We start from the raw sequence: 8,762 nt of genomic DNA on the forward strand, positions 1-8,762 counted from the left end.
GATGTTTCTTGTTAAGGGTGTCGAGTTATCATTTTGAGCTCTCGGGCAGTGCTTTACAACAGTTTGCGTCAGTCACTCAGTAAAGGGCATCTGCGGCCATAGGCCACCCTGCTTGTAAACCTCATAAAATGTTCACTTCCAGCGTAAGGAAAGACACTTTTAAAATCCAGTATTACTGGGGTTAGAAGTCTCATTGAGTTACGACAGTGATCACTAAATGTGAAAGGTCAAAGTTCAGGCAAGTATTGCACAAATGATTGATGGTAAATGTCCTAGCATCCGGGTTTCACATGACATTTATAGTCAAAAAGCAACGAATAGAACAATTGAATATATTATGGGGCTGCTATGTTCAAAGCTCAATCATTTTACATATTTAAATATACCTAAGCAATTGTTTAGCCATCTATTGTTTTAAGTCGATCAAATTCTTAACTGTCTGGTGAAGTACGCAAGGAGCTAAAATAATAATATTCTACGAGGCTAAAGATTCTTATCCTGATGAGTTAATGGAGTTAGTTGTCATCTTTTTTGACAGTCTCTCCAGCTTTCAATCCTCTTGTTGATTCAGGCTCCACAGGAGAGCTGTTATCTGTTAAGAAGATCCACCTGCCGATTTATGTGTCCCAGCAAACATGACCAAGCTGAATGACGGCAATTCTAAGCAACTTAAGTGTTTGCATAACTGTGAGCAAGCACACAAGTGTAATGGAGGTTAGCGAAGCAGATGACTCTGACTTGTAAGCCTATTTAGGTAAATTACTAAGCTACTCCCTGAAGGAAAGTATAGAACAGGAGGGGGATGGGTTACTTGCGGTCAAAAGGGAACAGGTGGTGCTCAATCTACAGGTTATGCTCTTCTATGAATCTGAGATAAAAAAAACAACAACCTATGTATCTTCTGACCACTATGTCATTTTAACAACCAATATATAGGAGAAATCAGCTCCAGAAGTGACTGCATGCTGGGATATTGTATTATGCGGCACTCCATCCCCCCTCAGATGCATAAAGGTTTGTAGTCGCTCCTTCAACAGCCAAGCAGTGCAAGATTAACCCTTGGCAACCCCTCCCTCCTCTTTACCTGGCTCTTCTGTTTTATCCACTCATTGTCTGTGGCTTGCCATCTGCTGCATGGGAAACCGCTATTGCACACCGATCCCCTGGGAGTGACGTTTCACACCTGAGGTCAGTGACTCCCAGGACACCTGCAGCTGGTAAGAGGAAGCCTGTTCACATTGTGCTATTGTCCCTAATGCTCGCCTTCTTCGGTGCAAAGAAACATGTGCTTAAAACGGTATAATGGGTTCATAACATCAGGTTGAAATACACAGGTCACATCACAGCATCAAGAGGAACACATAATGGTCTATGAAACATAATACGCACATGGGCCATGCAGGGTCGGATGGGGAGAGGGCTGTTATGTGCATGTACACCGTCTGTGTCTTTTTGATACTACCATTACATCAATTACCAGTAACAGAACTGCTTAAAAAACTAGTTTACTTCTCTAACGTTTTAGCATTGCTATCCTTCAACATTTTCTAACACATAATGAACAATTGAAACGAAAAGGATCAAAATCAATGCAGTAGAACCAAACATATTGTCATTTGTTTTTTCATACCCTTTTCTTCTTTGCCAAAATCTGGCACCCTCATTGCAACGTGAACACAGACAGCTTGGCTATGTATTTGGATGTGGTATACTAGTAGTGGCTAAAGTACTGTAGCCTTAAGGATGTATCTCTAAATAGATATGAGGAACCACAGAGGACTGGTAAGTTTTTCACACACACATATTTTTCGTTTTCTAACTTTTACTTTCTAACTAAGCTAACCTACATTGAGTGAAGTGATATTACTTGAGAACAAATAAAAGACTTTGTGATACAAAAGGCATCATTCAATTTGTTTCTCACATGCACAATTACTGCTTAAAATCTGTAAACTGACTTTGATGTGTAAAATCAGTGCAGTTACATTTTAGACATCTAACATCACCACATTTCTATGTACATGTTAGTTTCCTAAAGTTAAAACATCACAAATTCCAGCATTAAATTCTTCCATATCAACTTGCTTCTTCCGTTCATGTGTCATTGAGATGGAGTAACCTTTTCTACGCACGCAGTACGCATCACTGCGCATTTAACTGTGAAAACCCAGTTAAATGCTCACGAAGATGGAACAAATGACTCAAAGGCTGAAGCTCAGAGCATTGTTATTTCAGCTGGCATGCGATGGTGTATCCGGCGGAGCGAGAAAGTGCTTATGAATTTGGGAGAGGTATCGGGTTAGACACACTAACGCCTTTTGTTTGAGACTAACACTTTGCCTGGTGTCAAACTCGAACAGGCAAAATATTAAGATTTCCTTTTCTAGCAGCCGCTTCATTAGAATGTTTACTGACTCCAGCATTCACAGATAATCTAGTAAATATTCATTTATTTTAATGAGCTCATAAAAGCTGATGTATAGAGGCAGTAATAAGTTTAAAATATAAAGGCTGATGTTTAGACAGTGATGACTTTAGCTTGTTCTCCCTGGTTAAAAAAGGATGCACTGTGATACAACTAGAGAATGAGCTTTAATAAACATCACCTAATTGAAGTTTCCAGCAGATTATGTGATGTTTGCAAATGATCATTATTTCAGAATTACGGACTGTCATACTTCAATATGACAGATAAATGTCTCATGTTGGCTCACATCTCATTAATAAATATTACTGCAAAATGAGCCACTAAAATGTTGGCTCACCAAATAATATGACACATTTTATCAAATGTTTTAACAGACATGACTCATCGCTAAAAGGACTAGAGAATAGAGAAAGCTTTTAACTGTATTTACATTTAGTTATGTTATTTAGGCTTGGTACCAGTTTTCTTCAATGTATGTGCACTAAAATGTAGAGTAACAAATGTATTTTCAACACTCTATATTAGAAAAACACTATCTTGTCCAATGCTGTATAAGGTATACTGTAATTGTATTTTACGAAGAAGTTTTAATTCAAATATTAACCAAATAAAAACGATCTTTCTCTCTTGCTAAAATTCCCATTTGTCAGCGGCATTTGATATTGAAATGAAATGGTGAGGTTAGTATGACCATAATCTTTGCACAAACTGAATACTGTGGCTTTTCAATGTTATCAATGAATCCATAGTTAATCAGTTTCATCATTTTTGTCCTGGTGTATTTTGTTATATCATATCGTGTTTAAGGAGTCACAAGATAAGCCACCGCTGTCTGTTGACCCTTAATGAACCCGTGCCCCTGTGAGCTCAGAGGTGACACAAAGAAAGAATTGTTGTTTCCAAATAAATAAATAAATCAATAAATCCACATTTGTGTTTAAAGTGTTACTAAATAAGTAAAAGAAAAATGTAACTATTCACTGAGCTAGTCTTTAAAGCCTAAGTGCAAAGTTGATTTAGGAATCCTATCATGGTTGCATAAAGCCAGACTGAAGGCGTCTCTGTTTCAGAGGTGGAGGAATTTCAACTCTGTGTGTTACTTGGGAGGCATGTTGGCATAGAGCAGCCCAAGAGCTCTCCACGTACAGAAGAAAAAATGTACACCTCCTTTGGAAGATATCGAAAAGAGATCCATGCATCCATGTGGATTTCCTTGCTCATAAGAAATGGAATCTATTGAAAAGTAATGAAACTTTTTGACAAAGAACATGCTGAATTTTTAAAACGATCTCCATACAAAACATTTAAAAACAATAAAGTCCTTTAAAAAAGAGGTTTGTCCAACTTCTCTAGGAATGCAATTCAGCCTTGATTTGGAGTAAATACATCACATTATATGGAAGCCAATAAACTAACACCATACATTTGAATAGATACATTTAAAAAAAACTAGAAAAAATGAGGTATTATACAATTCTGAATTGACTTGGAATCACTAGCTCACATTCTATGCAAGCGATTGTATTTTTCAGGTAAAAGACTGCTGTTTTCTCATCGAAATATTAAATAGAATACGCAATAAAAAGTTATCATTAGAGGTGTATCCTACTTATACAATTCTGAATTAATTTGGAGGCAATGCGTCACATGACATGGATGCATTTGGATCCAGAGTGATTGTCAGCGAGTCTCCAACCTAAAGCTAAACCCAGTGCAGTCGAGCAATAAGTGGTTTCAATATGCTCCCATCTAACCCCAGGCGCTGTCAAACCTCTCCTTTAAGGAATGTGATGAAAGCTTATCTTTTGCTCTGCTAAGCATAACACAATTCATATCATGTTTTCTTCAACTTGGGGCCAAGGACAAAGGCTGCAGGTTTACTCAGCAAATTCTGTGGATTAAGAACACATCTGAGATTTTCACATTTGTTTTTACTGTCTTCAAAGTGAAGGTGGTCGCAAACTCTCCCACAAAGAAACACAATCAGACTTTGGATTCAGCTTTCCATTCCCTCTGAATGTGTGTGTGTGTGTGTGTGTGTGTGTGTGTGTGTGTGTGTGTGTGTGTGTGTGTGTGTGTGTGTGTGTGTGTGTGTGTGTGTGTGCGTGTGTGTGCGTGTGTGTGTGCGTGCGTGCGTGCGTGTGTGTGTGTGTGTGTGTGATCCTCTGTGTCTGTGCCAACCCTCACACATGCATGTATGCACTCGTCGTTGCTAAGCAGACCCAGGTGCTTGGTGTTTTTACGGAGATCACAGGGTCTTATACAGCCACCACTTTTACTGTGACTGTACAGGTGTGACTGATCATTCCACGCATGAAAAGAGACAGCAGTCAAACAAAAGCTGCTCTGTGCTGGAAAGCATCCTCACAGAGCTTTTAGGCACCCACGTAGTAAACACTTTTAAGTATTCAGGGAGTTGTTGGCATCAAGACGTTATTAACTGTTTGGGTTTCAACAATGGTCATGAAAAAGATATCACGATGCATCTCCAACCATCCATATCCTCTGTTATTTCATGCTTGACTGTTTTCAGACTGAGATTTGAAAATACTCCGGCAAACCACCACTTTGCCAACAGCGACATCTCAGAAGTGGCGGGACGGTTGATGTGTGTTTCTTTACAACATAATTGGCATAATTGGACAATTTCTGATTAAAATATCAGTCTGCTCTGGCACAAGCAGCCACACACAATAGACAACAATGAATGGCGCCTGCCACTGAACAGGATTGGGTAATTGTGAGCAGGAGACAATTTCCCATAACAACAGAGGCAGTGACAGAGTGATCCAATAAAAGTCAGACACCAGACTACTGAAGCAGTTATATCAAGGGACCAGGACGAGGCTGAGTCTTTGAAACCGTGTTTTGACAGAGCAGGGAAATGTAGTGACCAGACATTTACAGTCTGATGAATCTGAATCTAATGCCTTTAAAATCCAAATAGCATGCAAGCTGTGACTTTAAAATGCATCTGCAATCTCATTTTAAGGATTTTATTGTCCCAAAGGATTAATAAACTGGTTCAATCTTGGCTCTAGCATATCTTACTTGAACACATGACCTCTATCAATTTAAATATGAGCATCTGTATGTACTTTGACCTCCTGCCTCATATAAAAAAGCAACATGTGACATCAATCATTGCATATTTATCCCTGCGCCCTTTGCACACCATTTTACCATAGCCCTGATCTTTAAAATGGTTTTGTTGTTTTATATTTTAATAGATACTTTCTACATATATGTATATCTATACATGGTCATGGAAGAAAGGAGTCGGTATCTGTAGCCATGTTATATTTACCTTTGTACTGCTATACTGACCCTGTTAGCCTCATGTATATTTCTGTCCATGTACATATAGAGCATCAAAACACAAATTCCCTCTATACATGTACACACGTTCCTTACCATTTAAGCTATTCTGATTCTTAACCAGCAGCTCTCTGAGGCCGGAGCTAAATGCTAACGTTACCATGCTATAAAGTTGTTAATAGAAATGCTAACATGCAGATGTTTTTTCGCTTATTTTGGAAATGTTCCTCGTCTTGCTTTGGCGTGTCAGCATGTTGTCAATATGCAAAACTTCTGAACAAAGCCTTGGCCGACTCACAATATTCTGTTTTTTCTGAACGAAAAAATCTAACACAAATCATGTGTTCTTTTTGTTTGTGTGTGTGTCAACCGCATGATACACGTTCCCTTTGAAGCCAGATTAAAGTCGTTGCTTGTCAAGAGCTTCATTATGTCTTACTAGCAGGAAATCACACTTGAAATCAAAGGACTAGAAACACACAAAAGAGTTGCTCAGTGTCTTATCAGAGTTTATTCCTACTTATTCTTTGAATGTTGTTCAGCCGCCGGATGATTGGAGCTGCTTCATCCCGAGCTTCATGGGTGGGGGGAGACGGCTACAGTCATTCAGCTCACTTGAGTTTCCCTGCAGCTCTTTAGGGTCTCGATGACTCACTCAGGCCACATACGTCATCTTATTCAGGGCAGGTGCCTTCCTATTGCCACAGCTGCATAACATTTCCATGAAGGAGTGAGAGTGAAGAATGTGCAAAGACAGAACAAGACGGCGTATTTCAGCATCATTTTTGGAAAATGTGTAAGAAATTAAAATTGTTTCTCTATCAAAGTTTAAAACAAGTCATTTGTGCATGTAAAAGTGCCTCTCATCAACTAGCCAATGTACCAAAAAGGACATCATGCACACATCTTCATAATGACTAAATGTGATTGTCAGTTGGAGCTCTTCTTCCAGTCATTTTGGGACATAAATGAGTCGTTAAGGTCAATGTATTTTTCATCTGATTGACTATTTCATATTGGCAACAGTTCAGCTGAAGACAGATTGCTGTAATAAATAAATGAGCTTCATCAATCATTGAGATACAACTGTATATTCCTAAAAGGGAATAAACGTGAAACATATGTAAGATATGGAAAATGGCCAGTCACGTAAGTGTGTAAAACCGTGCAAAATTAAGCTGCAATTATCAATATTTATATGTTAAAAACTTGTCACATGTTCCATTAAAAGCAATTACATGTAGTGACAACCCCACAGCTCAGTATCACCTGCAGTTTCTCTCAGCTCTGCAGACAGTACAGTGTCTTTCAGATCATTGTTTTGTTTTTTATAGCCTGGAACCTTCCTGTTGTGGTTACTTGGTTATTTTCAGTGAAAACGTTGTAAACCTGAATTTACACTACATAATCAGATCAATGGGTTACCAGATGATCAACTAGCTGGTAAACAAAAAGGAACATTGAGATATTTTCCTCAGGGATTGGAGAAGTCCAACACAGAGCTAAAAGAGTCAACATGAGACAAAAGCATGGCTACAATTCAATTATCATTTTGAGTTTACTGTGTTGATTTATAGGCGATTATTTTTGTGTTCGCATTTTAATAATTATACTTCATACTATGAGTCGTTTTAATATCATTTGGGATTTCATTTGGGTTTAAATAATGATGGTTAAAATGTCATTAAATGATAAACTCCCACACATCACAGACTGTGTTTAGGAGTCATCATTATCGAGATGACACACACGTTTAAAGCTGAAGAGCCCTGGGAGCACGGAGCAAGATTAAAGGAGCAAAGTGCATCTAATTCCACCCTTCATAATATTTGTCTCCCTGCGCTCTCCCAGGGAAAAGGCCCTGTGGATATATGTTACTTCTCGGACCGACAGTAATGGGCTTTACTGTACAGAACCAGTCTGATGAACTCACTTCCCTCGGCTCTGGTCTCAGGAGAACCTCTCTAGATGGGTAAGGGTTCCCGTGAGTCCTGCCACTCGGCTAATTGAGGACTAGTACAGGCGAGTTGCCATGGAGGAGTCTCCCACAAATGGGATGCTACTTTTAGTCTCGCTCTCTGGGGAACATTGGCAAACTCAAGATGAACGTTTATATATTTTTCTTGCAAAGAGGAACAGTAGAACATTTCAATTTGGCATCTGAACTATTTACTTTACATTACTCACATGTTTCTTTCACATACAGAGAAAAGGCTTAACCCTTTTGTGGTGTTCATATTTTTGTTACTCAGCCAGTGTTCGTGGGTCTGGTGGACCCGTCGACTTTTTGGGCTTCAATTCAACACAATCAAACTATTTTATGTTAAAATACTCAACAGATGTTTACTTCATCTCAATTACACGCAATGTAAACAACATATATGGTTAATATTTGCCCTTTTACGTTTGTTAGATCACATTAATTAATTAAATTGCTAATCGTTTTTTTGCCCACTGACCGGCTGGTCCTGTGGCTCGTCTTTTTTTTTGTAACTAGCTGACGCTCAATCTCATCCTCTTCTTCAAAGTCACTGTCAGACTCTGAATTCTCAGAAATGTGATCTTCACATACTGAAACCTCTTCCTCTTCCTCTACATCATCGTCAAATGGTTCTTCCAAAATCATTTGCAAGGCCCTCTGAGCAGAGAATCTTTTGGTCATCTCGATTAGTTGTGATAAGAACCCAAACTGGCGAAGCTTTATTTATTGTGTCTTGCCCTTGCCCCAAGTTTGCAGCTGGGATAGAGTGTGAACAAAATAAAGATTGGTTCCCGCAAAACATAATGCGGGAATGTGAGAGCAGACAGGTGTCGGTGCTTGAATTTATCAACAATGTTGCAACCTTGTGTGGGGATGGCAGGGGCAGAAACACACACACACACACACACACACACACACACACACACACACACACACACACACACACACACACACACACACACACACACACACACACACACACACACACACACACACACACACACACACACACACACACACACACACACACACACA

This window comes from Notothenia rossii, assembly GCF_949606895.1.
Source record: "Notothenia rossii genome assembly, chromosome: 2".
NCBI classification, from domain to species: domain Eukaryota; kingdom Metazoa; phylum Chordata; class Actinopteri; order Perciformes; family Nototheniidae; genus Notothenia; species Notothenia rossii.